The 27,574-nt window shown below is 45.3% G+C and overlaps 22 non-coding genes across 22 annotated transcripts; all 22 read right to left on the bottom strand.

Annotated features, from left to right (window-relative positions):
- Positions 1–389: 389 nt before the first annotated feature.
- Positions 390–472, bottom strand: trnal-cag (transfer RNA leucine (anticodon CAG)). The gene has a single exon. It is a non-coding gene; the product is annotated as a tRNA-Leu (tRNA).
- Positions 473–3,744: 3,272 nt separating this feature from the next.
- Positions 3,745–3,827, bottom strand: trnal-cag (transfer RNA leucine (anticodon CAG)). Its single transcript has one exon. It is a non-coding gene; the product is annotated as a tRNA-Leu (tRNA).
- Positions 3,828–4,223: 396 nt separating this feature from the next.
- Positions 4,224–4,306, bottom strand: trnal-cag (transfer RNA leucine (anticodon CAG)). Its single transcript has one exon. It is a non-coding gene; the product is annotated as a tRNA-Leu (tRNA).
- Positions 4,307–4,703: 397 nt separating this feature from the next.
- trnal-cag (transfer RNA leucine (anticodon CAG)) lies at positions 4,704–4,786 on the bottom strand. Its single transcript has one exon. It is a non-coding gene; the product is annotated as a tRNA-Leu (tRNA).
- A 396-nt stretch (positions 4,787–5,182) lies between these two features.
- trnal-cag (transfer RNA leucine (anticodon CAG)) lies at positions 5,183–5,265 on the bottom strand. The gene has a single exon. It is a non-coding gene; the product is annotated as a tRNA-Leu (tRNA).
- Positions 5,266–8,058: 2,793 nt separating this feature from the next.
- Positions 8,059–8,141, bottom strand: trnal-cag (transfer RNA leucine (anticodon CAG)). The gene has a single exon. It is a non-coding gene; the product is annotated as a tRNA-Leu (tRNA).
- An 876-nt stretch (positions 8,142–9,017) lies between these two features.
- On the bottom strand, positions 9,018–9,100 carry trnal-cag (transfer RNA leucine (anticodon CAG)). The gene has a single exon. It is a non-coding gene; the product is annotated as a tRNA-Leu (tRNA).
- Positions 9,101–12,372: 3,272 nt separating this feature from the next.
- Positions 12,373–12,455, bottom strand: trnal-cag (transfer RNA leucine (anticodon CAG)). Its single transcript has one exon. It is a non-coding gene; the product is annotated as a tRNA-Leu (tRNA).
- Positions 12,456–13,331: 876 nt separating this feature from the next.
- Positions 13,332–13,414, bottom strand: trnal-cag (transfer RNA leucine (anticodon CAG)). Its single transcript has one exon. It is a non-coding gene; the product is annotated as a tRNA-Leu (tRNA).
- An 877-nt stretch (positions 13,415–14,291) lies between these two features.
- Positions 14,292–14,374, bottom strand: trnal-cag (transfer RNA leucine (anticodon CAG)). Its single transcript has one exon. It is a non-coding gene; the product is annotated as a tRNA-Leu (tRNA).
- Positions 14,375–15,250: 876 nt separating this feature from the next.
- On the bottom strand, positions 15,251–15,333 carry trnal-cag (transfer RNA leucine (anticodon CAG)). Its single transcript has one exon. It is a non-coding gene; the product is annotated as a tRNA-Leu (tRNA).
- Positions 15,334–16,688: 1,355 nt separating this feature from the next.
- Positions 16,689–16,771, bottom strand: trnal-cag (transfer RNA leucine (anticodon CAG)). The gene has a single exon. It is a non-coding gene; the product is annotated as a tRNA-Leu (tRNA).
- Positions 16,772–17,647: 876 nt separating this feature from the next.
- trnal-cag (transfer RNA leucine (anticodon CAG)) lies at positions 17,648–17,730 on the bottom strand. The gene has a single exon. It is a non-coding gene; the product is annotated as a tRNA-Leu (tRNA).
- An 876-nt stretch (positions 17,731–18,606) lies between these two features.
- trnal-cag (transfer RNA leucine (anticodon CAG)) lies at positions 18,607–18,689 on the bottom strand. Its single transcript has one exon. It is a non-coding gene; the product is annotated as a tRNA-Leu (tRNA).
- An 876-nt stretch (positions 18,690–19,565) lies between these two features.
- On the bottom strand, positions 19,566–19,648 carry trnal-cag (transfer RNA leucine (anticodon CAG)). The gene has a single exon. It is a non-coding gene; the product is annotated as a tRNA-Leu (tRNA).
- A 396-nt stretch (positions 19,649–20,044) lies between these two features.
- Positions 20,045–20,127, bottom strand: trnal-cag (transfer RNA leucine (anticodon CAG)). Its single transcript has one exon. It is a non-coding gene; the product is annotated as a tRNA-Leu (tRNA).
- A 2,314-nt stretch (positions 20,128–22,441) lies between these two features.
- trnal-cag (transfer RNA leucine (anticodon CAG)) lies at positions 22,442–22,524 on the bottom strand. Its single transcript has one exon. It is a non-coding gene; the product is annotated as a tRNA-Leu (tRNA).
- A 397-nt stretch (positions 22,525–22,921) lies between these two features.
- trnal-cag (transfer RNA leucine (anticodon CAG)) lies at positions 22,922–23,004 on the bottom strand. Its single transcript has one exon. It is a non-coding gene; the product is annotated as a tRNA-Leu (tRNA).
- A 396-nt stretch (positions 23,005–23,400) lies between these two features.
- trnal-cag (transfer RNA leucine (anticodon CAG)) lies at positions 23,401–23,483 on the bottom strand. Its single transcript has one exon. It is a non-coding gene; the product is annotated as a tRNA-Leu (tRNA).
- A 1,835-nt stretch (positions 23,484–25,318) lies between these two features.
- On the bottom strand, positions 25,319–25,401 carry trnal-cag (transfer RNA leucine (anticodon CAG)). The gene has a single exon. It is a non-coding gene; the product is annotated as a tRNA-Leu (tRNA).
- A 396-nt stretch (positions 25,402–25,797) lies between these two features.
- Positions 25,798–25,880, bottom strand: trnal-cag (transfer RNA leucine (anticodon CAG)). The gene has a single exon. It is a non-coding gene; the product is annotated as a tRNA-Leu (tRNA).
- An 876-nt stretch (positions 25,881–26,756) lies between these two features.
- On the bottom strand, positions 26,757–26,839 carry trnal-cag (transfer RNA leucine (anticodon CAG)). Its single transcript has one exon. It is a non-coding gene; the product is annotated as a tRNA-Leu (tRNA).
- Positions 26,840–27,574: the final 735 nt, after the last annotated feature.

Below are 27,574 nucleotides of genomic sequence, written 5' to 3'. Positions count from 1 at the left end.
ACTTGCTTTTCGGCTATAATTCATTTGATACGGTTAACTCAAAGTCCTAAGACATTTACACAAGTGATTAGTTAGCCAATTAACAAACATGCTAAGCTTGCCCTGAGGGGTGCCCTCCCAAGCAAATCCTAGCTTTTAACCTATCAGCAAAGCATGTCAGATGAGGAATTTAAAGCCAAACCTCCCGGAAACAATGCACACTCACGGCAGCGCCATCCTGACAGACAGATGTCGGAGTCCAGGTTACAATGACGGGGTTATTTCACTCAGAAACTTGTAATGTAAATATCCAATAACATTTAAAGAAGTGCTTACTTAGCCACTTAGGAAAACTGCGTAGCATGGTAGCGGCCGAAGCTGAAGTGATATTTCTGCTGATCAAAATTGCATGTCAGAAGTGGGATTCGAACCCACGCCTCCAGGGGAGACTGCGACCTGAACGCAGCGCCTTAGACCGCTCGGCCATCCTGACTCTAGCTACTAGTTTTTCGGCAACAATGCATTTGATACGGTCAACTCAAAGTCCTAAGACATTTATACAAGTGATTAGTTAGCCAGTTAACAATCATGCTAAGCTTGCCCTGAGGGTTGCCCTCCCAAGCAAATCCTAGCTTTTAAACTATCAGCAAAGTATGTCAGATGAGGAATTTAAAGCCAAACCTCCCGGAAACAATGCACACTTACGGCAGCGCCATCCTGACAGACAGATGTCGGAGTCCAGGTTACAATGACTGGGTTATTTCACTCAGAAACTTGTAATGTAAATATCCAATAACATTTAAAGAAGTGCTTACTTAGCCACTTAGGAAAACTGCGTAGCATGGTAGCGGCCCAAGCTGAAGTGATATTTCTGCTGATCAAAATTGCATGTCAGAAGTGGGATTCCAACCCACGCCTCCAGGGGAGACTGCAATCTGAACGCAGCACCTTAGACCGCTTGGCCACCCTGACCCTAGCTACTTGCTTTTCGGCTATAATGCATTTGATACGGTTAACTCAAAGTCCTAAGACATTTATACAAGTGATTAGTTAGCCAATTGACAAACATGCTAAGCTTGCCCTGAGGGTTGCCCTCCCAAGCAAATCCTAGCTTTTAACCTATCAGCAAAGTATGTCAGATGAGGAATTTAAAGCCAAACCTCCCGGAAACAATGCACACTTACGGCAGCGCCATCCTGACAGACAGATGTCGGAGTCCAGGTTACAATGACGGGGTTATTTCACTCAGGAACTTGTAATGTAAATATCCAATAACATTTAAGGATGTGCTTAGTTAGCCACTCAGGAAAACTGGGCAGCATGGAAGCGGAAACAAGCTGAAGTGATATTTCTACTGATCAAAATTGCATGTCAGAAGTGGGATTCGAACCCACGCCTCCAGGGGAGACTGTGACCTGAACGCAGCACCTTAGACCGCTCGGCCATCCTGACCCTAGCTACTAGCTTTTCGGCAACAATGCATTTGATACGGTCAACTCAAAGTCTTAAGACATTTATACAAGTGATTAGTTAGCCAATTAACAATCATGCTAAGCTTGCCCTGAGGGGTGCCCTCCCAAGCAAATCCTAGCTTTTAACCTATCAGCAAAGTATGTCAGATGAGGAATTTAAAGCCAAACCTCCCGGAAACAATGCACACTTACGGCAGCGCCATCCTGACAGACAGATGTCGGAGTCCAGATTACAATGACTGGGTTATTTCACTCAGAAACTTGTAATGTAAATATCCAATAACATTTAAAGAAGTGCTTACTTAGCCACTTAGGAAAACTGCGTAGCATGGTAGCGGCCCAAGCTGAAGTGATATTTCTGCTGATCAAAATTGCATGTCAGAAGTGGGATTCGAACCCACGCCTCCAGGGGAGACTGCAATCTGAACGCAGCACCTTAGACCGCTTGGCCACCCTGACCCTAGCTACTTGCTTTTCGGCTATAATGCATTTGATACGGTTAACTCAAAGTCCTAAGACATTTATACAAGTGATTAGTTAGCCAATTGACAAACATGCTAAGCTTGCCCTGAGGGTTGCCCTCCCAAGCAAATCCTAGCTTTTAACCTATCAGCAAAGTATGTCAGATGAGGAATTTAAAGCCAAACCTCCCGGAAACAATGCACACTTACGGCAGCGCCATCCTGACAGACAGATGTCGGAGTCCAGGTTACAATGACGGGGTTATTTCACTCAGGAACTTGTAATGTAAATATCCAATAACATTTAAGGATGTGCTTAGTTAGCCACTCAGGAAAACTGGGCAGCATGGAAGCGGAAACAAGCTGAAGTGATATTTCTACTGATCAAAATTGCATGTCAGAAGTGGTGTTCGAATCCACGCCTCCAGGGGAGACTGCGACCTGAACGCAGCGCCTTAGACCGCTCGGCCATCCTGACCCTAGCTACTTGCTTTTCGGCTATAATGCATTTGATACGGTTAACTCAAAGTCCTAAGACATTTACACAAGTGATTAGTTAGCCAATTAACAAACATGCTAAGCTTGCCCTGAGGGTTGCCCTCCCAAGCAAATCCTAGCTTTTAACCTATCAGCAAAGCATGTCAGATGAGGAATTTAAAGCCAAACCTCCCGGAAACAATGCACACTCACGGCAGCGCCATCCTGACAGACAGATGTCGGAGTCCAGGTTACAATGACGGGGTTATTTCACTCAGAAACTTGTAATGTAAATATCCAATAACATTTAAAGAAGTGCTTACTTAGCCACTTAGGAAAACTGCGTAGCATGGTAGCTGCCGAAGCTGAAGTGATATTTCTGCTGATCAAAATTGCATGTCAAAAGTATGATTCGAACCCACGCCTCCAGGGGAGACTGCGACCTGAACGCAGCGCCTTAGACCGCTCGGCCATTCTGACCCTAGCTACTAGCTTTTCGGCAACAATGCATTTGATACGGTCAACTCAAAGTCCTAAGACATTTATACAAGTGATTAGTTAGCCAATTAACAATCATGCTAAGCTTGCCCTGAGGGTTGCCCTCCCAAGCAAATCCTAGCTTTTAAACTATCAGCAAAGTATGTCAGATGAGGAATTTAAAGCCAAACCTCCCGGAAACAATGCACACTTACGGCAGCGCCATCCTGACAGACAGATGTCGGAGTCCAGGTTACAATGAGTGGGTTATTTCACTCAGAAACTTGTAATGTAAATATCCAATAACATTTAAAGAAGTGCTTACTTAGCCACTTAGGAAAACTGCGTAGCATGGTAGCGGCCCAAGCTGAAGTGATATTTCTGCTGATCAAAATTGGATGTCAGAAGTGGGATTCGAACCCACGCCTCCAGGGGAGACTGCAATCTGAACGCAGCACCTTAGACCGCTTGGCCATCCTGACCCTAGCTACTTGCTTTTCGGCTATAATGCATTTGATACGGTTAACTCAAAGTCCTAAGACATTTACACAAGTGATTAGTTAGCCAATTAACAAACATGCTAAGCTTGCCCTGAGGGTTGCCCTCCCAAGCAAATCCTAGCTTTTAACCTATCAGCAAAGCATGTCAGATGAGGAATTTAAAGCCAAACCTCCCGGAAACAATGCACACTCACGGCAGCGCCATCCTGACAGACAGATGTCGGAGTCCAGGTTACAATGACTGGGTTATTTCACTCAGAAACTTGTAATGTAAATATCCAATAACATTTAAAGAAGTGCTTACTTAGCCACTTAGGAAAACTGCGTAGCATGGTAGCGGCCGAAGCTGAAGTGATATTTCTGCTGATCAAAATTGCATGTCAGAAGTAGGATTCGAACCCACGCCTCCAGGGGAGACTGCGACCTGAACGCAGCGCCTTAGACCGCTCGGCCATCCTGACCCTAGCTACTAGCTTTTCGGCAACAATGCATTTGATACGGTCAACTCAAAGTCCTAAGACATTTATACAAGTGATTAGTTAGCCAATTAACAATCATGCTAAGCTTGCCCTGAGGGTTGCCCTCCCAAGCAAATCCTAGCTTTTAACCTATCAGCAAAGTATGTCAGATGAGGAATTTAAAGCCAAACCTCCCGGAAACAATGCACACTTACGGCAGCGCCATCCTGACAGACAGATGTCGGAGTCCAGGTTACAATGACTGGGTTATTTCACTCAGAAACTTGTAATGTAAATATCCAATAACATTTAAAGAAGTGCTTACTTAGCCACTTAGGAAAACTGCGTAGCATGGTAGCGGCCCAAGCTGAAGTGATATTTCTGCTGATCAAAATTGCATGTCAGAAGTGGGATTCGAACCCACGCCTCCAGGGGAGACTGCGACCTGAACGCAGCGCCTTAGACCGCTCGGCCATCCTGACCCTAGCTACTAGCTTTTCGGCAACAATGCATTTGATACGGTCAACTCAAAGTCCTAAGACATTTATACAAGTGATTAGTTAGCCAATTAACAATCATGCTAAGCTTGCCCTGAGGGTTGCCCTCCCAAGCAAATCCTAGCTTTTAAACTATCAGCAAAGTATGTCAGATGAGGAATTTAAAGCCAAACCTCCCGGAAACAATGCACATTTATGGCAGCGCCATCCTGACAGACAGATGTCGGAGTCCAGGTTACAATGACTGGGTTATTTCACTCAGAAACTTGTAATGTAAATATCCAATAACATTTAAAGAAGTGCTTACTTAGCCACTCAGGAAAACTGGGCAGCATGGAAGCGGAAACAAGCTGAAGTGATATTTCTACTGATCAAAATTGCATGTCAGAAGTGGGATTCGAACCCACGCCTCCAGGGGAGACTGCGACCTGAACGCAGCGCCTTAGACCGCTCGGCCATCCTGACCCTAGCTACTTTCTTTTCGGCTATAATGCATTTGATACGGTTAACTCAAAGTCCTAAGACATTTACACAAGTGATTAGTTAGCCAATTAACAAACATGCTAAGCTTGCCCTGAGGGGTGCCCTCCCAAGCAAATCCTAGCTTTTAACCTATCAGCAAAGCATGTCAGATGAGGAATTTAAAGCCAAACCTCCCGGAAACAATGCACACTCACGGCAGCGCCATCCTGACAGACAGATGTCGGAGTCCAGGTTACAATGAGGGGGTTATTTCACTCAGAAACTTGTAATGTAAATATCCAATAACATTTAAAGAAGTGCTTACTTAGCCACTTAGGAAAACTGCGTAGCATGGTAGCGGCCGAAGCTGAAGTGATATTTCTGCTGATCAAAATTGCATGTCAGAAGTGGGATTCGAACCCACGCCTCCAGGGGAGACTGCGACCTGAACGCAGCGCCTTAGACCGCTCTGCCATCCTGACCCTAGCTACTAGTTTTTCGGCAACAATGCATTTGATACGGTCAACTCAAAGTCCTAAGACATTTATACAAGTGATTAGTTAGCCAATTAACAATCATGCTAAGCTTGCCCTGAGGGTTGCCCTCCCAAGCAAATCCTAGCTTTTAAACTATCAGCAAAGTATGTCAGATGAGGAATTTAAAGCCAAACCTCCCGGAAACAATGCACACTTACGGCAGCGCCATCCTGACAGACAGATGTCGGAGTCCAGGTTACAATGACGGGGTTATTTCACTCAGGAACTTGTAATGTAAATATCCAATAACATTTAAGGATGTGCTTAGTTAGCCACTCAGGAAAACTGGGCAGCATGGAAGCGGAAACAAGCTGAAGTGATATTTCTACTGATCAAAATTGCATGTCAGAAGTGGGATTCGAACCCACGCCTCCAGGGGAGACTGTGACCTGAACGCAGCACCTTAGACCGCTCGGCCATCCTGACCCTAGCTACTAGCTTTTCGGCAACAATGCATTTGATACGGTCAACTCAAAGTCTTAAGACATTTATACAAGTGATTAGTTAGCCAATTAACAATCATGCTAAGCTTGCCCTGAGGGGTGCCCTCCCAAGCAAATCCTAGCTTTTAACCTATCAGCAAAGTATGTCAGATGAGGAATTTAAAGCCAAACCTCCCGGAAACAATGCACACTTACGGCAGCGCCATCCTGACAGACAGATGTCGGAGTCCAGATTACAATGACTGGGTTATTTCACTCAGAAACTTGTAATGTAAATATCCAATAACATTTAAAGAAGTGCTTACTTAGCCACTTAGGAAAACTGCGTAGCATGGTAGCGGCCCAAGCTGAAGTGATATTTCTGCTGATCAAAATTGCATGTCAGAAGTGGGATTCGAACCCACGCCTCCAGGGGAGACTGCAATCTGAACGCAGCACCTTAGACCGCTTGGCCACCCTGACCCTAGCTACTTGCTTTTCGGCTATAATGCATTTGATACGGTTAACTCAAAGTCCTAAGACATTTATACAAGTGATTAGTTAGCCAATTGACAAACATGCTAAGCTTGCCCTGAGGGTTGCCCTCCCAAGCAAATCCTAGCTTTTAACCTATCAGCAAAGTATGTCAGATGAGGAATTTAAAGCCAAACCTCCCGGAAACAATGCACACTTACGGCAGCGCCATCCTGACAGACAGATGTCGGAGTCCAGGTTACAATGACGGGGTTATTTCACTCAGGAACTTGTAATGTAAATATCCAATAACATTTAAGGATGTGCTTAGTTAGCCACTCAGGAAAACTGGGCAGCATGGAAGCGGAAACAAGCTGAAGTGATATTTCTACTGATCAAAATTGCATGTCAGAAGTGGTGTTCGAATCCACGCCTCCAGGGGAGACTGCGACCTGAACGCAGCGCCTTAGACCGCTCGGCCATCCTGACCCTAGCTACTTGCTTTTCGGCTATAATGCATTTGATACGGTTAACTCAAAGTCCTAAGACATTTACACAAGTGATTAGTTAGCCAATTAACAAACATGCTAAGCTTGCCCTGAGGGTTGCCCTCCCAAGCAAATCCTAGCTTTTAACCTATCAGCAAAGCATGTCAGATGAGGAATTTAAAGCCAAACCTCCCGGAAACAATGCACACTCACGGCAGCGCCATCCTGACAGACAGATGTCGGAGTCCAGGTTACAATGACGGGGTTATTTCACTCAGAAACTTGTAATGTAAATATCCAATAACATTTAAAGAAGTGCTTACTTAGCCACTTAGGAAAACTGCGTAGCATGGTAGCTGCCGAAGCTGAAGTGATATTTCTGCTGATCAAAATTGCATGTCAAAAGTATGATTCGAACCCACGCCTCCAGGGGAGACTGCGACCTGAACGCAGCGCCTTAGACCGCTCGGCCATCCTGACCCTAGCTACTAGCTTTTCGGCAACAATGCATTTGATACGGTCAACTCAAAGTCCTAAGACATTTATACAAGTGATTAGTTAGCCAATTAACAATCATGCTAAGCTTGCCCTGAGGGTTGCCCTCCCAAGCAAATCCTAGCTTTTAAACTATCAGCAAAGTATGTCAGATGAGGAATTTAAAGCCAAACCTCCCGGAAACAATGCACACTTACGGCAGCGCCATCCTGACAGACAGATGTCGGAGTCCAGGTTACAATGAGTGGGTTATTTCACTCAGAAACTTGTAATGTAAATATCCAATAACATTTAAAGAAGTGCTTACTTAGCCACTTAGGAAAACTGCGTAGCATGGTAGCGGCCCAAGCTGAAGTGATATTTCTGCTGATCAAAATTGGATGTCAGAAGTGGGATTCGAACCCACGCCTCCAGGGGAGACTGCAATCTGAACGCAGCACCTTAGACCGCTTGGCCATCCTGACCCTAGCTACTTGCTTTTCGGCTATAATGCATTTGATACGGTTAACTCAAAGTCCTAAGACATTTACACAAGTGATTAGTTAGCCAATTAACAAACATGCTAAGCTTGCCCTGAGGGTTGCCCTCCCAAGCAAATCCTAGCTTTTAACCTATCAGCAAAGCATGTCAGATGAGGAATTTAAAGCCAAACCTCCCGGAAACAATGCACACTCACGGCAGCGCCATCCTGACAGACAGATGTCGGAGTCCAGGTTACAATGACTGGGTTATTTCACTCAGAAACTTGTAATGTAAATATCCAATAACATTTAAAGAAGTGCTTACTTAGCCACTTAGGAAAACTGCGTAGCATGGTAGCGGCCGAAGCTGAAGTGATATTTCTGCTGATCAAAATTGCATGTCAGAAGTAGGATTCGAACCCACGCCTCCAGGGGAGACTGCGACCTGAACGCAGCGCCTTAGACCGCTCGGCCATCCTGACCCTAGCTACTAGCTTTTCGGCAACAATGCATTTGATACGGTCAACTCAAAGTCCTAAGACATTTATACAAGTGATTAGTTAGCCAATTAACAATCATGCTAAGCTTGCCCTGAGGGTTGCCCTCCCAAGCAAATCCTAGCTTTTAAACTATCAGCAAAGTATGTCAGATGAGGAATTTAAAGCCAAACCTCCCGGAAACAATGCACACTTACGGCAGCGCCATCCTGACAGACAGATGTCGGAGTCCAGGTTACAATGACTGGGTTATTTCACTCAGAAACTTGTAATGTAAATATCCAAAAACATTTAAAGAAGTGCTTACTTAGCCACTTAGGAAAACTGCGTAGCATGGTAGCGGCCCAAGCTGAAGTGATATTTCTGCTGATCAAAATTGCGTGTCAGAAGTGGGATTCGAACCCACGCCTCCAGGGGAGACTGCAATCTGAACGCAGCACCTTAGACAGCTTGGCCACCCTGACCCTAGCTACTTGCATTTCGGCTATAATGCATTTGATACGGTTAACTCAAAGTCCTAAGACATTTATACAAGTGATTAGTTAGCCAATTGACAAACATGCTAAGCTTGCCCTGAGGGTTGCCCTCCCAAGCAAATCCTAGCTTTTGACCTATCAGCAAAGTATGTCAGATGAGGAATTTAAAGCCAAACCTCCCGGAAACAATGCACACTTACGGCAGCGCCATCCTGACAGACAGATGTCGGAGTCAAGGTTACAATGACGGGGTTATTTCACTCAGGAACTTGTAATGTAAATATCCAATAACATTTAAGGATGTGCTTAGTTAGCCACTCAGGAAAACTGGGCAGCATGGAAGCGGAAACAAGCTGAAGTGATATTTCTACTGATCAAAATTGCATGTCAGAAGTGGGATTCGAACCCACGCCTCCAGGGGAGACTGCGACCTGAACGCAGCGCCTTAGACCGCTCGGCCATCCTGACCCTAGCTACTTGCTTTTCGGCTATAATGCATTTGATACGGTTAACTCAAAGTCCTAAGACATTTACACAAGTGATTAGTTAGCCAGTTAACAATCATGCTAAGCTTGCCCTGAGGGTTGCCCTCCCAAGCAAATCCTAGCTTTTAAACTATCAGCAAAGTATGTCAGATGAGGAATTTAAAGCCAAACCTCCCGGAAACAATGCACACTTACGGCAGCGCCATCCTGACAGACAGATGTCGGAGTCCAGGTTACAATGACTGGGTTATTTCACTCAGAAACTTGTAATGTAAATATCCAATAACATTTAAAGAAGTGCTTACTTAGCCACTTAGGAAAACTGCGTAGCATGGTAGCGGCCCAAGCTGAAGTGATATTTCTGCTGATCAAAATTGCATGTCAGAAGTGGGATTCCAACCCACGCCTCCAGGGGAGACTGCAATCTGAACGCAGCACCTTAGACCGCTTGGCCACCCTGACCCTAGCTACTTGCTTTTCGGCTATAATGCATTTGATACGGTTAACTCAAAGTCCTAAGACATTTATACAAGTGATTAGTTAGCCAATTGACAAACATGCTAAGCTTGCCCTGAGGGTTGCCCTCCCAAGCAAATCCTAGCTTTTAACCTATCAGCAAAGTATGTCAGATGAGGAATTTAAAGCCAAACCTCCCGGAAACAATGCACACTTACGGCAGCGCCATCCTGACAGACAGATGTCGGAGTCCAGGTTACAATGACGGGGTTATTTCACTCAGGAACTTGTAATGTAAATATCCAATAACATTTAAGGATGTGCTTAGTTAGCCACTCAGGAAAACTGGGCAGCATGGAAGCGGAAACAAGCTGAAGTGATATTTCTACTGATCAAAATTGCATGTCAGAAGTGGGATTCGAACCCACGCCTCCAGGGGAGACTGTGACCTGAACGCAGCACCTTAGACCGCTCGGCCATCCTGACCCTAGCTACTAGCTTTTCGGCAACAATGCATTTGATACGGTCAACTCAAAGTCTTAAGACATTTATACAAGTGATTAGTTAGCCAATTAACAATCATGCTAAGCTTGCCCTGAGGGGTGCCCTCCCAAGCAAATCCTAGCTTTTAACCTATCAGCAAAGTATGTCAGATGAGGAATTTAAAGCCAAACCTCCCGGAAACAATGCACACTTACGGCAGCGCCATCCTGACAGACAGATGTCGGAGTCCAGATTACAATGACTGGGTTATTTCACTCAGAAACTTGTAATGTAAATATCCAATAACATTTAAAGAAGTGCTTACTTAGCCACTTAGGAAAACTGCGTAGCATGGTAGCGGCCCAAGCTGAAGTGATATTTCTGCTGATCAAAATTGCATGTCAGAAGTGGGATTCGAACCCACGCCTCCAGGGGAGACTGCAATCTGAACGCAGCACCTTAGACCGCTTGGCCACCCTGACCCTAGCTACTTGCTTTTCGGCTATAATGCATTTGATACGGTTAACTCAAAGTCCTAAGACATTTATACAAGTGATTAGTTAGCCAATTGACAAACATGCTAAGCTTGCCCTGAGGGTTGCCCTCCCAAGCAAATCCTAGCTTTTAACCTATCAGCAAAGTATGTCAGATGAGGAATTTAAAGCCAAACCTCCCGGAAACAATGCACACTTACGGCAGCGCCATCCTGACAGACAGATGTCGGAGTCCAGGTTACAATGACGGGGTTATTTCACTCAGGAACTTGTAATGTAAATATCCAATAACATTTAAGGATGTGCTTAGTTAGCCACTCAGGAAAACTGGGCAGCATGGAAGCGGAAACAAGCTGAAGTGATATTTCTACTGATCAAAATTGCATGTCAGAAGTGGTGTTCGAATCCACGCCTCCAGGGGAGACTGCGACCTGAACGCAGCGCCTTAGACCGCTCGGCCATCCTGACCCTAGCTACTTGCTTTTCGGCTATAATGCATTTGATACGGTTAACTCAAAGTCCTAAGACATTTACACAAGTGATTAGTTAGCCAATTAACAAACATGCTAAGCTTGCCCTGAGGGTTGCCCTCCCAAGCAAATCCTAGCTTTTAACCTATCAGCAAAGCATGTCAGATGAGGAATTTAAAGCCAAACCTCCCGGAAACAATGCACACTCACGGCAGCGCCATCCTGACAGACAGATGTCGGAGTCCAGGTTACAATGACGGGGTTATTTCACTCAGAAACTTGTAATGTAAATATCCAATAACATTTAAAGAAGTGCTTACTTAGCCACTTAGGAAAACTGCGTAGCATGGTAGCTGCCGAAGCTGAAGTGATATTTCTGCTGATCAAAATTGCATGTCAAAAGTATGATTCGAACCCACGCCTCCAGGGGAGACTGCGACCTGAACGCAGCGCCTTAGACCGCTCGGCCATCCTGACCCTAGCTACTAGCTTTTCGGCAACAATGCATTTGATACGGTCAACTCAAAGTCCTAAGACATTTATACAAGTGATTAGTTAGCCAATTAACAATCATGCTAAGCTTGCCCTGAGGGTTGCCCTCCCAAGCAAATCCTAGCTTTTAAACTATCAGCAAAGTATGTCAGATGAGGAATTTAAAGCCAAACCTCCCGGAAACAATGCACACTTACGGCAGCGCCATCCTGACAGACAGATGTCGGAGTCCAGGTTACAATGAGTGGGTTATTTCACTCAGAAACTTGTAATGTAAATATCCAATAACATTTAAAGAAGTGCTTACTTAGCCACTTAGGAAAACTGCGTAGCATGGTAGCGGCCCAAGCTGAAGTGATATTTCTGCTGATCAAAATTGGATGTCAGAAGTGGGATTCGAACCCACGCCTCCAGGGGAGACTGCAATCTGAACGCAGCACCTTAGACCGCTTGGCCATCCTGACCCTAGCTACTTGCTTTTCGGCTATAATGCATTTGATACGGTTAACTCAAAGTCCTAAGACATTTACACAAGTGATTAGTTAGCCAATTAACAAACATGCTAAGCTTGCCCTGAGGGTTGCCCTCCCAAGCAAATCCTAGCTTTTAACCTATCAGCAAAGCATGTCAGATGAGGAATTTAAAGCCAAACCTCCCGGAAACAATGCACACTCACGGCAGCGCCATCCTGACAGACAGATGTCGGAGTCCAGGTTACAATGACGGGGTTATTTCACTCAGAAACTTGTAATGTAAATATCCAATAACATTTAAAGAAGTGCTTACTTAGCCACTTAGGAAAACTGCGTAGCATGGTAGCGGCCGAAGCTGAAGTGATATTTCTGCTGATCAAAATTGCATGTCAGAAGTAGGATTCGAACCCACGCCTCCAGGGGAGACTGCGACCTGAACGCAGCGCCTTAGACCGCTCGGCCATCCTGACCCTAGCTACTAGCTTTTCGGCAACAATGCATTTGATACGGTCAACTCAAAGTCCTAAGACATTTATACAAGTGATTAGTTAGCCAATTAACAATCATGCTAAGCTTGCCCTGAGGGTTGCCCTCCCAAGCAAATCCTAGCTTTTAAACTATCAGCAAAGTATGTCAGATGAGGAATTTAAAGCCAAACCTCCCGGAAACAATGCACACTTACGGCAGCGCCATCCTGACAGACAGATGTCGGAGTCCAGGTTACAATGACTGGGTTATTTCACTCAGAAACTTGTAATGTAAATATCCAAAAACATTTAAAGAAGTGCTTACTTAGCCACTTAGGAAAACTGCGTAGCATGGTAGCGGCCCAAGCTGAAGTGATATTTCTGCTGATCAAAATTGCGTGTCAGAAGTGGGATTCGAACCCACGCCTCCAGGGGAGACTGCAATCTGAACGCAGTACCTTAGACAGCTTGGCCACCCTGACCCTAGCTACTTGCATTTCGGCTATAATGCATTTGATACGGTTAACTCAAAGTCCTAAGACATTTATACAAGTGATTAGTTAGCCAATTGACAAACATGCTAAGCTTGCCCTGAGGGTTGCCCTCCCAAGCAAATCCTAGCTTTTGACCTATCAGCAAAGTATGTCAGATGAGGAATTTAAAGCCAAACCTCCCGGAAACAATGCACACTTACGGCAGCGCCATCCTGACAGACAGATGTCGGAGTCCAGGTTACAATGACGGGGTTATTTCACTCAGGAACTTGTAATGTAAATATCCAATAACATTTAAGGATGTGCTTAGTTAGCCACTCAGGAAAACTGGGCAGCATGGAAGCGGAACCAAGCTGAAGTGATATTTCTACTGATCAAAATTGCATGTCAGAAGTGGGATTCGAACCCACGCCTCCAGGGGAGACTGCGACCTGAACGCAGCGCCTTAGACCGCTCGGCCATCCTGACCCTAGCTACTTGCTTCTCGGCTATAATGCATTTGATACGGTTAACTCAAAGTCCTAAGACATTTATACAAGTGATTAGTTAGCCAATTGACAAACATGCTAAGCTTGCCCTGAGGGTTGCCCTCCCAAGCAAATCCTAGCTTTTGACCTATCAGCAAAGTATGTCAGATGAGGAATTTAAAGCCAAACCTCCCGGAAACAATGCACACTTACGGCAGCGCCATCCTGACAGACAGATGTCGGAGTCAAGGTTACAATGACGGGGTTATTTCACTCAGGAACTTGTAATGTAAATATCCAATAACATTTAAGGATGTGCTTAGTTAGCCACTCAGGAAAACTGGGCAGCATGGAAGCGGAAACAAGCTGAAGTGATATTTCTACTGATCAAAATTGCATGTCAGAAGTGGGATTCGAACCCACGCCTCCAGGGGAGACTGCGACCTGAACGCAGCACCTTAGGCCGCTCGGCCATCCTGACCCTAGCTACTAGCTTTTCGGCAACAATGCATTTGATACGGTCAACTCAAAGTCCTAAGACATTTATACAAGTGATTAGTTAGCCAATTAACAATCATGATAAGCTTGCCCTGAGGGTTGCCCTCCCAAGCAAATCCTAGCTTTTAAACTATCAGCAAAGTATGTCAGATGAGGAATTTAAAGCCAAACCTCCCGGAAACAATGCACACTTACGGCAGCGCCATCCTGACAGACAGATGTCGGAGTCCAGGTTACAATGACGGGGTTATTTCACTCAGGAACTTGTAATGTAAATATCCAATAACATTTAAGGATGTGCTTAGTTAGCCACTCAGGAAAACTGGGCAGCATGGAAGCGGAAACAAGCTGAAGTGATATTTCTACTGATCAAAATTGCATGTCAGAAGTGGGATTCGAACCCACGCCTCCAGGGGAGACTGCGACCTGAACGCAGCGCCTTAGACCGCTCGGCCATCCTGACCCTAGTTACTTGCTTTTCGGCTATAATGCATTTGATACGGTCAACTCAAAGTCCTAAGACATTTACACAAGTGATTAGTTAGCCAATTAACAAACATGCTAAGCTTGCCCTGAGGGGTGCCCTCCCAAGCAAATCCTAGCTTTTAACCTATCAGCAAAGCATGTCAGATGAGGAATTTAAAGCCAAACCTCCCGGAAACAATGCACACTCACGGCAGCGCCATCCTGACAGACAGATGTCGGAGTCCAGGTTACAATGACGGGGTTATTTCACTCAGGAACTTGTAATGTAAATATCCAATAACATTTAAGGATGTGCTTAGTTTGCCACTCAGGAAAACTGCGTAGCATGGTAGCGGCCGAAGCTGAAGTGATATTTCTGCTGATCAAAATTGCATGTCAGAAGTGGGATTCTAACCCACGCCTCCAGGGGAGACTGCAATCTGAACTCAGCACCTTAGACCGCTCGGCCACCCTGACCCTAGCTACTTGCTTTTCGGCTATAATGCATTTGATACGGTTAACTCAAAGTCCTAAGACATTTATACAAGTGATTAGTTAGCCAATTAACAATCATGCTAAGCTTGCCCTGAGGGTTGCCCTCCCAAGCAAATCCTAGCTTTTAAACTATCAGCAAAGTATGTCAGATGAGGAATTTAAAGCCAAACCTCCCGGAAACAATGCACACTTACGGCAGCGCCATCCTGACAGACAGATGTCGGAGTCCAGGTTACAATGACGGGGTTATTTCACTCAGGAACTTGTAATGTAAATATCCAATAACATTTAAGGATGTGCTTAGTTAGCCACTCAGGAAAACTGGGCAGCATGGAAGCGGAAACAAGCTGAAGTGATATTTCTACTGATCAAAATTGCATGTCAGAAGTGGGATTCGAACCCACGCCTCCAGGGGAGACTGCGACCTGAACGCAGCGCCTTAGACCGCTCGGCCATCCTGACCCTAGCTATTTGCTTTTCGGCTATAATGCATTTGATACGGTTAACTCAAAGTCCTAAGACATTTACACAAGTGATTAGTTAGCCAATTAACAAACATGCTAAGCTTGCCCTGAGGGGTGCCCTCCCAAGCAAATCCTAGCTTTTAACCTATCAGCAAAGCATGTCAGATGAGGAATTTAAAGCCAAACCTCCCGGAAACAATGCACACTCACGGCAGCGCCATCCTGACAGACAGATGTCAGAGTCCAGGTTACAATGACTGGGTTATTTCACTCAGAAACTTGTAATGTAAATATCCAATAACATTTAAAGAAGTGCTTACTTAGCCAATTAGGAAAACTGCGTAGCATGGTAGCGGCCCAAGCTGAAGTGATATTTCTGCTGATCAAAATTGCATGTCAGAAGTGGGATTCGAACCCACGCCTCCAGGAGAGACTGCAATCTGAACGCAGCACCTTAGACCGCTCGGCCACCCTGACCCTAGCTACTTGCTTTTCGGCTATAATGCATTTGATACGGTTAACTCAAAGTCCTAAGACATTTATACAAGTGATTAGTTAGCCAATTATCAATCATGCTAAGCTTGCCCTGAGGGTTGCCCTCCCAAGCAAATCCTAGCTTTTAAACTATCAGCAAAGTATGTCAGATGAGGAATTTAAAGCCAAACCTCCCGGAAACAATGCACACTTACGGCAGCGCCATCCTGACAGACAGATGTCGGAGTCCAGGTTACAATGACGGGGTTATTTCACTCAGGAACTTGTAATGTAAATATCCAATAACATTTAAGGATGTGCTTAGTTAGCCACTCAGGAAAACTGGGCAGCATGGAAGCAGAAACAAGCTGAAGTGATATTTCTACTGATCAAAATTGCATGTCAGAAGTGAGATTCGAACCCACGCCTCCAGGGGAGACTGCGACCTGAACGCAGCGCCTTAGACCGCTCGGCCATCCTGACCCTAGCTATTTGCTTTTCGGCTATAATGCATTTGATACGGTTAACTCAAAGTCCTAAGACATTTACACAAGTGATTAGTTAGCCAATTAACAAACATGCTAAGCTTGCCCTGAGGGGTGCCCTCCCAAGCAAATCCTAGCTTTTAACCTATCAGCAAAGCATGTCAGATGAGGAATTTAAAGCCAAACCTCCCGGAAACAATGCACACTCACGGCAGCGCCATCCTGACAGACAGATGTCGGAGTCCAGGTTACAATGACGGGGTTATTTCACTCAGAAACTTGTAATGTAAATATCCAATAACATTTAAAGAAGTGCTTACTTAGCCACTTAGGAAAACTGCGTAGCATGGTAGCGGCCGAAGCTGAAGTGATATTTCTGCTGATCAAAATTGCATGTCAGAAGTGGGATTCGAACCCACGCCTCCAGGAGAGACTGCGACCTGAACGCAGCGCCTTAGACCGCTCGGCCATCCTGACCCTAGCTAATAGCTTTTCGGCAACAATGCATTTGATACGGTCAACTCAAAGTCCTAAGACATTTATACAAGTGATTAGTTAGCCAATTAACAATCATGCTAAGCTTGCCCTGAGGGTTGCCCTCCCAAGCAAATCCTAGCTTTTAAACTATCAGCAAAGTATGTCAGATGAGGAATTTAAAGCCAAACCTCCCGGAAACAATGCACACTTACGGCAGCGCCATCCTGACAGACAGATGTCAGAGTCCAGGTTACAATGACTGGGTTATTTCACTCAGAAACTTGTAATGTAAATATCCAATAACATTTAAAGAAGTGCTTACTTAGCCAATTAGGAAAACTGCGTAGCATGGTAGCGGCCCAAGCTGAAGTGATATTTCTGCTGATCAAAATTGCATGTCAGAAGTGGGATTCGAACCCACGCCTCCAGGAGAGACTGCAATCTGAACGCAGCACCTTAGACCGCTCGGCCACCCTGACCCTAGCTACCTGCTTTTCGGCTATAATGCATTTGATACGGTTAACTCAAAGTCCTAAGACATTTATACAAGTGATTAGTTAGCCAATTGACAAACATGCTAAGCTTGCCCTGAGGGTTGCCCTCCCAAGCAAATCCTAGCTTTTAACCTATCAGCAAAGTATGTCAGATGAGGAATTTAAAGCCAAACCTCCCGGAAACAATGCACACTTACGGCAGCGCCATCCTGACAGACAGATGTCGGAGTCCAGGTTACAATGACGGGGTTATTTCACTCAGGAACTTGCAATGTAAATATCCAATAACATTTAAGGATGTGCTTAGTTAGCCACTCAGGAAAACTGGGCAGCATGGAAGCGGAACCAAGCTGAAGTGATATTTCTACTGATCAAAATTGCATGTCAGAAGTGGGATTCGAACCCACGCCTCCAGGGGAGACTGCGACCTGAACGCAGCGCCTTAGACCGCTCGGCCATCCTGACCCTAGCTACTTGCTTCTCGGCTATAATGCATTTCATACGGTTAACTCAAAGTCCTAAGACATTTACACAAGTGATTAGTTAGCCAATTAACAAACATGCTAAGCTTGCCCTGAGGGGTGCCCTCCCAAGCAAATCCTAGCTTTTAACCTATCAGCAAAGCATGTCAGATGAGGAATTTAAAGCCAAACCTCCCGGAAACAATGCACACTCACGGCAGCGCCATCCTGACAGACAGATGTCGGAGTCCAGGTTACAATGACGGGGTTATTTCACTCAGAAACTTGTAATGTAAATATCCATTAACATTTAAAGAAGTGCTTACTTAGCCACTTAGGAAAACTGCGTAGCATGGTAGCGGCCGAAGCTGAAGTGATATTTCTGCTGATCAAAATTGCATGTCAGAAGTGGGATTCTAACCCACGCCTCCAGGGGAGACTGCAATCTGAACTCAGCACCTTAGACCGCTCGGCCACCCTGACCCTAGCTACTTGCTTTTCGGCTATAATGCATTTGATACGGTTAACTCAAAGTCCTAAGACATTTATACAAGTGATTAGTTAGCCAATTAACAATCATGCTAAGCTTGCCCTGAGGGTTGCCCTCCCAAGCAAATCCTAGCTTTTAAACTATCAGCAAAGTATGTCAGATGAGGAATTTAAAGCCAAACCTCCCGGAAACAATGCACACTTACGGCAGCGCCATCCTGACAGACAGATGTCGGAGTCCAGGTTACAATGACGGGGTTATTTCACTCAGGAACTTGTAATGTAAATATCCAATAACATTTAAGGATGTGCTTAGTTAGCCACTCAGGAAAACTGGGCAGCATGGAAGCGGAAACAAGCTGAAGTGATATTTCTACTGATCAAAATTGCATGTCAGAAGTGGGATTCGAACCCACGCCTCCAGGGGAGACTGCGACCTGAACGCAGCGCCTTAGACCGCTCGGCCATCCTGACCCTAGCTATTTACTTTTCGGCTATAATGCATTTGATACGGTTAACTCAAAGTCCTAAGACATTTACACAAGTGATTAGTTAGCCAATTAACAAACATGCTAAGCTTGCCCTGAGGGGTGCCCTCCCAAGCAAATCCTAGCTTTTAACCTATCAGCAAAGCATGTCAGATGAGGAATTTAAAGCCAAACCTCCCGGAAACAATGCACACTCACGGCAGCGCCATCCTGACAGACAGATGTCAGAGTCCAGGTTACAATGACTGGGTTATTTCACTCAGAAACTTGTAATGTAAATATCCAATAACATTTAAAGAAGTGCTTACTTAGCCAATTAGGAAAACTGCGTAGCATGGTAGCGGCCCAAGCTGAAGTGATATTTCTGCTGATCAAAATTGCATGTCAGAAGTGGGATTCGAACCCACGCCTCCAGGAGAGACTGCAATCTGAACGCAGCACCTTAGACCGCTCGGCCACCCTGACCCTAGCTACTTGCTTTTCGGCTATAATGCATTTGATACGGTTAACTCAAAGTCCTAAGACATTTATACAAGTGATTAGTTAGCCAATTAACAATCATGCTAAGCTTGCCCTGAGGGTTGCCCTCCCAAGCAAATCCTAGCTTTTAAACTATCAGCAAAGTATGTCAGATGAGGAATTTAAAGCCAAACCTCCCGGAAACAATGCACACTTACGGCAGCGCCATCCTGACAGACAGATGTCGGAGTCCAGGTTACAATGACGGGGTTATTTCACTCAGGAACTTGTAATGTAAATATCCAATAACATTTAAGGATGTGCTTAGTTAGCCACTCAGGAAAACTGGGCAGCATGGAAGCAGAAACAAGCTGAAGTGATATTTCTACTGATCAAAATTGCATGTCAGAAGTGGGATTCGAACCCACGCCTCCAGGGGAGACTGCGACCTGAACGCAGCGCCTTAGACCGCTCGGCCATCCTGCCCCTAGCTATTTGCTTTTCGGCTATAATGCATTTGATACGGTTAACTCAAAGTCCTAAGACATTTACACAAGTGATTAGTTAGCCAATTAACAAACATGCTAAGCTTGCCCTGAGGGGTGCCCTCCCAAGCAAATCCTAGCTTTTAACCTATCAGCAAAGCATGTCAGATGAGGAATTTAAAGCCAAACCTCCCGGAAACAATGCACACTCACGGCAGCGCCATCCTGACAGACAGATGTCGGAGTCCAGGTTACAATGACGGGGTTATTTCACTCAGAAACTTGTAATGTAAATATCCAATAACATTTAAAGAAGTGCTTACTTAGCCACTTAGGAAAACTGCGTAGCATGGTAGCGGCCGAAGCTGAAGTGATATTTCTGCTGATCAAAATTGCATGTCAGAAGTGGGATTCGAACCCACGCCTCCAGGAGAGACTGCGACCTGAACGCAGCGCCTTAGACCGCTCGGCCATCCTGACCCTAGCTACCAGCTTTTCGGCAACAATGCATTTGATACGGTCAACTCAAAGTCCTAAGACATTTATACAAGTGATTAGTTAGCCAATTAACAATCATGCTAAGCTTGCCCTGAGGGTTGCCCTCCCAAGCAAATCCTAGCTTTTAAACTATCAGCAAAGTATGTCAGATGAGGAATTTAAAGCCAAACCTCCCGGAAACAATGCACACTTACGGCAGCGCCATCCTGACAGACAGATGTCAGAGTCCAGGTTACAATGACTGGGTTATTTCACTCAGAAACTTGTAATGTAAATATCCAATAACATTTAAAGAAGTGCTTACTTAGCCAATTAGGAAAACTGCGTAGCATGGTAGCGGCCCAAGCTGAAGTGATATTTCTGCTGATCAAAATTGCATGTCAGAAGTGGGATTCGAACCCACGCCTCCAGGAGAGACTGCAATCTGAACGCAGCACCTTAGACCGCTCGGCCACCCTGACCCTAGCTACTTGCTTTTCGGCTATAATGCATTTGATACGGTTAACTCAAAGTCCTAAGACATTTATACAAGTGATTAGTTAGCCAATTGACAAACATGCTAACCTTGCCCTGAGGGTTGCCCTCCCAAGCAAATCCTAGCTTTTAACCTATCAGCAAAGTATGTCAGATGAGGAATTTAAAGCCAAACCTCCCGGAAACAATGCACACTTACGGCAGCGCCATCCTGACAGACAGATGTCGGAGTCCAGGTTACAATGACGGGGTTATTTCACTCAGGAACTTGCAATGTAAATATCCAATAACATTTAAGGATGTGCTTAGTTAGCCACTCAGGAAAACTGGGCAGCATGGAAGCGGAACCAAGCTGAAGTGATATTTCTACTGATCAAAATTGCATGTCAGAAGTGGGATTCGAACCCACGCCGCCAGGGGAGACTGCGACCTGAACGCAGCGCCTTAGACCGCTCGGCCATCCTGACCCTAGCTACTTGCTTTTCGGCTATAATGCATTTGATACGGTTAACTCAAAGTCCTAAGACATTTACACAAGTGATTAGTTAGCCAATTAACAAACATGCTAAGCTTGCCCTGAGGGGTGCCCTCCCAAGCAAATCCTAGCTTTTAACCTATCAGCAAAGCATGTCAGATGAGGAATTTAAAGCCAAACCTCCCGGAAACAATGCACACTCACGGCAGCGCCATCCTGACAGACAGATGTCGGAGTCCAGGTTACAATGACGGGGTTATTTCACTCAGAAACTTGTAATGTAAATATCCAATAACATTTAAAGAAGTGCTTACTTAGCCACTTAGGAAAACTGCGTAGCATGGTAGCGGCCGAAGCTGAAGTGATATTTCTGCTGATCAAAATTGCATGTCAGAAGAGGGATACGAACCCACGCCTCCAGGGGAGACTGTGACCTGAACGCAGCGCCTTAGACCGCTCGGCCATCCTGACCCTAGCTACTAGCTTTTCGGCAACAATGCATTTGATACGGTCAACTCAAAGTCCTAAGACATTTATACAAGTGATTAGTTAGCCAATTAACAATCATGCTAAGCTTGCCCTGAGGGTTGCCCTCCCAAGCAAATCCTAGCTTTTAAACTATCAGCAAAGTATGTCAGATGAGGAATTTAAAGCCAAACCTCCCGGAAACAATGCACACTTACGGCAGCGCCATCCTGACAGACAGATGTCAGAGTCCAGGTTACAATGACTGGGTTATTTCACTCAGAAACTTGTAATGTAAATATCCAATAACATTTAAAGAAGTGCTTACTTAGCCACTTAGGAAAACTGCGTAGCATGGTAGCGGCCCAAGCTGAAGTGATATTTCTGCTGATCAAAATTGCATGTCAGAAGTGGGATTCGAACCCACGCCTCCAGGAGAGACTGCAATCTGAACGCAGCACCTTAGACCGCTCGGCCACCCTGACCCTAGCTACTTGCTTTTCGGCTATAATGCATTTGATACGGTTAACTCAAAGTCCTAAGACATTTATACAAGTGATTAGTTAGCCAATTGACAAACATGCTAAGCTTGCCCTGAGGGTTGCCCTCCCAAGCAAATCCTAGCTTTTAACCTATCAGCAAAGTATGTCAGATGAGGAATTTAAAGCCAAACCTCCCGGAAACAATGCACACTTACGGCAGCGCCATCCTGACAGACAGATGTCGGAGTCCAGGTTACAATGACGGGGTTATTTCACTCAGGAACTTGTGATGTAAATATCCAATAACATTTAAGGATGTGCTTAGTTAGCCACTCAGGAAAACTGGGCAGCATGGAAGCGGAAACAAGCTGAAGTGATATTTCTACTGATCAAAATTGCATGTCAGAAGTGGGATTCGAACCCACGCCTCCAGGGGAGACTGCGACCTGAACGCAGCGCCTTAGACCGCTCTGCCATCCTGACCCTAGCTGCTTGCTTTTCGGCTATAATGCATTTGATACGGTTAACTCAAAGTCCTAAGACATTTACACAAGTGATTAGTTAGCCAATTAACAATCATGCTAAGCTTGCCCTGAGGGTTGCCCTCCCAAGCAAATCCTAGCTTTTAACCTATCAGCAAAGTATGTCAGATGAGGAATTTAAAGCCAAACCTCCCGGAAACAATGCACACTTACGGCAGCGCCATCCTGACAGACAGATGTCGGAGTCAAGGTTACAATGACGGGGTTATTTCACTCAGGAACTTGTAATGTAAATATCCAATAACATTTAAGGATGTGCTTAGTTAGCCACTCAGGAAAACTGGGCAGCATGGAAGCGGAAACAAGCTGAAGTGATATTTCTACTGATCAAAATTGCATGTCAGAAGTGGGATTCGAACCCACGCCTCCAGGGGAGACTGCGACCTGAACGCAGCACCTTAGACCGCTCGGCCATCCTGACCCTAGCTACTTGCTTTTCGGCTATAATGCATTTGATACGGTTAACTCAAAGTCCTAAGACATTTACACAAGTGATTAGTTAGCCAATTAACAAACATGCTAAGCTTGCCCTGAGGGGTGCCCTCCCAAGCAAATCCTAGCTTTTAACCTATCAGCAAAGCATGTCAGATGAGGAATTTAAAGCCAAACCTCCCGGAAACAATGCACACTCACGGCAGCGCCATCCTGACAGACAGATGTCGGAGTCCAGGTTACAATGACGGGGTTATTTCACTCAGAAACTTGTAATGTAAATATCCAATAACATTTAAAGAAGTGCTTACTTAGCCACTTAGGAAAACTGCGTAGCATGGTAGCGGCCGAAGCTGAAGTGATATTTCTGCTGATCAAAATTGCATGTCAGAAGTGGGATTCGAACCCACGCCTCCAAGGGAGACTGCGACCTGAACGCAGCACCTTAGACCGCTCGGCCATTCTGACCCTAGCTACTTGCTTCTCGGCTATAATGCATTTGATACGGTTAACTCAAAGTCCTAAGACATTTAAACAAGTGATTAGTTAGCCAATTAACAAACATGCTAAGCTTGCCCTGATGGGTGCCCTCCCAAGCAAATCCTAGCTTTTAACCTATCAGCAAAGCATGTCAGATGAGGAATTTAAAGCCAAACCTCCCGGAAACAATGCACACTCACGGCAGCGCCATCCTGACAGACAGATGTCGGAGTCCAGGTTACAATGACGGGGTTATTTCACTCAGAAACTTGTAATGTAAATATCCATTAACATTTAAAGAAGTGCTTACTTAGCCACTTAGGAAAACTGCGTAGCATGGTAGCGGCCGAAGCTGAAGTGATATTTCTGCTGATCAAAATTGCATGTCAGAAGTGGGATTCGAACCCGCGCCTCCAGGGGAGACTGCGACCTGAACGCAGCGCCTTAGACCGCTCGGCCATCCTGACCCTAGCTACTAGCTTTTCGGCAACAATGCATTTGATACGGTCAACTCAAAGTCCTAAGACATTTATACAAGTGATTAGTTAGCCAATTAACAATCATGCTAAGCTTGCCCTGAGGGTTGCCCTCCCAAGCAAATCCTAGCTTTTAAACTATCAGCAAAGTATGTCAGATGAGGAATTTAAAGCCAAACCTCCCGGAAACAATGCACACTTACGGCAGCGCCATCCTGACAGACAGATGTCGGAGTCCAGGTTACAATGACGGGGTTATTTCACTCAGGAACTTGTGATGTAAATATCCAATAACATTTAAGGATGTGCTTAGTTAGCCACTCAGGAAAACTGGGCAGCATGGAAGCGGAAACAAGCTGAAGTGATATTTCTACTGATCAAAATTGCATGTCAGAAGTGGGATTCGAACCCACACCTCCAGGGGAGACTGCGACCTGAACGCAGTGCCTTAGACCGCTCTGCCATCCTGAGCCTAGCTGCTTGCTTTTCGGCTATAATGCATTTGATACGGTTAACTCAAAGTCCTAAGACATTTACACAAGTGATTAGTTAGCCAATTAACAAACATGCTAAGCTTGCCCTGAGGGGTGCCCTCCCAAGCAAATCCTAGCTTTTAACCTATCAGCAAAGCATGTCAGATGAGGAATTTAAAGCCAAACCTCCCGGAAACAATGCACACTCACGGCAGCGCCATCCTGACAGACAGATGTCGGAGTCCAGGTTACAATGACGGGGTTATTTCACTCAGAAACTTGTAATGTAAATATCCAATAACATTTAAGGATGTGCTTAGTTAGCCACTTAGGAAAACTGCGTAGCATGGTAGCGGCCGAAGCTGAAGTGATATTTCTGCTGATCAAAATTGCATGTCAGAAGCTGGATTCGAACCCACGCCTCCAGGGGAGACTGCGACCTGAACGCAGCGCCTTAGACCGCGCGGCCATCCTGACCCTAGCTACTTGCTTTTCGGCAACAATGCATTTGATACGGTCAACTCAAAGTCCTAAGACATTTATACAAGTGATTAGTTAGCCAATTAACAATCATGCTAAGCTTGCCCTGAGGGTTGCCCTCCCAAGCAAATCCTAGCTTTTAAACTATCAGCAAAGTATGTCAGATGAGGAATTTAAAGCCAAACCTCCCGGAAACAATGCACACTTACGGCAGCGCCATCCTGATAGACAGATGTCGGAGTCCAGGTTACAATGACGGGGTTATTTCACTCAGGAACTTGTAATGTAAATATCCAATAACATTTAAGGATGTGCTTAGTTAGCCACTCAGGAAAACTGGGCAGCATGGAAGCGGAAACAAGCTGAAGTGATATTTCTACTGATCAAAATTGCATGTCAGAAGTGGGATTCGAACCCACGCCTCCAGGGGAGACTGCGACCTGAACGCAGCGCCTTAGACCGCTCGGCCATCCTGACCCTAGCTACTTGCTTTTCGGCTATAATGCATTTGATACGGTTAACTCAAAGTCCTAAGACATTTACACAAGTGATTAGTTAGCCAATTAACAAACATGCTAAGCTTGCCCTGAGGGGTGCCCTCCCAAGCAAATCCTAGCTTTTAACCTATCAGCAAAGCATGTCAGATGAGGAATTTAAAGCCAAACCTCCCGGAAACAATGCACACTCACGGCAGCGCCATCCTGACAGACAGATGTCGGAGTCCAGGTTACAATGACGGGGTTATTTCACTCAGAAACTTGTAATGTAAATATCCAATAACATTTAAAGAAGTGCTTACTTAGCCACTTAGGAAAACTGCGTAGCATGGTAGCGGCCGAAGCTGAAGTGATATTTCTGCTGATCAAAATTGCATGTCAGAAGTGGGATTCGAACCCACGCCTCCAGGGGAGACTGCGACCTGAACGCAGCGCCTTAGACCGCTCGGCCATCCTGACCCTACCTACTAGCTTTTCGGCAACAATGCATTTGATACGGTCAACTCAAAGTCCTAAGACATTTATACAAGTGATTAGTTAGCCAATTAACAATCATGCTAAGCTTGCCCTGAGGGTTGCCCTCCCAAGCAAATCCTAGCTTTTAAACTATCAGCAAAGTATGTCAGATGAGGAATTTAAAGCCAAACCTCCCGGAAACAATGCACACTTATGGCAGCGCCATCCTGACAGACAGATGTCAGAGTCCAGGTTACAATGACTGGGTTATTTCACTCAGAAACTTGTAATGTAAATATCCAATAACATTTAAAGAAGTGCTTACTTAGCCACTTAGGAAAACTGCGTAGCATGGTAGCGGCCCAAGCTGAAGTGATATTTCTGCTGATCAAAATTGCATGTCAGAAGTGGGATTCGAACCCACGCCTCTAGGAGAGACTGCAATCTGAACGCAGCACCTTAGACCGCTCGGCCACCCTGACCCTAGCTACTTGCTTTTCGGCTATAATGCATTTGATACGGTTAACTCAAAGTCCTAAGACATTTATACAAGTGATTAGTTAGCCAATTGACAAACATGCTAAGCTTGCCCTGAGGGTTGCCCTCCCAAGCAAATCCTAGCTTTTAACCTATCAGCAAAGTATGTCAGATGAGGAATTTAAAGCCAAACCTCCCGGAAACAATGCACACTTACGGCAGCGCCATCCTGACAGACAGATGTCGGAGTCCAGGTTACAATGACGGGGTTATTTCACTCAGGAACTTGTAATGTAAATATCCAATAACATTTAAGGATGTGCTTAGTTAGCCACTCAGGAAAACTGGGCAGCATGGAAGCGGAACCAAGCTGAAGTGATATTTCTACTGATCAAAATTGCATGTCAGAAGTGGGATTCGAACCCACGCCTCCAGGGGAGACTGCGACCTGAACGCAGGGCCTTAGACCGCTCGGCCATCCTGACCCTAGCTACTTGCTTCTCGGCTATAATGCATTTGATACGGTTAACTCAAAGTCCTAAGACATTTAAACAAGTGATTAGTTAGCCAATTAACAAACATGCTAAGCTTGCCCTGATGGGTGCCCTCCCAAGCAAATCCTAGCTTTTAACCTATCAGCAAAGCATGTCAGATGAGGAATTTAAAGCCAAACCTCCCGGAAACAATGCACACTCACGGCAGCGCCATCCTGACAGACAGATGTCGGAGTCCAGGTTACAATGACGGGGTTATTTCACTCAGAAACTTGTAATGTAAATATCCAATAACATGTAAAGAAGTGCTTACTTAGCCACTTAGGAAAACTGCGTAGCATGGTAGCGGCCGAAGCTGAAGTGATATTTCTGCTGATCAAAATTGCATGTCAGAAGCGGGATTCGAACCCACGCCTCCAGGGGAGACTGCGACCTGAACGCAGCGCCTTAGACCGCGCGGCCATCCTGACCCTAGCTACTAGCTTTTCGGCAACAATGCATTTGATACGGTCAACTCAAAGTCCTAAGACATTTATACAAGTGATTAGTTAGCCAATTAACAATCATGCTAAGCTTGCCCTGAGGGTTGCCCTCCCAAGCAAATCCTAGCTTTTAAACTATCAGCAAAGTATGTCAGATGAGGAATTTAAAGCCAAACCTCCCGGAAACAATGCACACTTACGGCAGCGCCATCCTGACAGACAGATGTCGGAGTCCAGGTTACAA

Source organism: Salminus brasiliensis, chromosome 1 (genome assembly GCF_030463535.1).
Source record: "Salminus brasiliensis chromosome 1, fSalBra1.hap2, whole genome shotgun sequence".
Taxonomy (NCBI): domain Eukaryota; kingdom Metazoa; phylum Chordata; class Actinopteri; order Characiformes; family Bryconidae; genus Salminus; species Salminus brasiliensis.
This window is presented reverse-complemented; position numbering and strand designations above follow the sequence as displayed.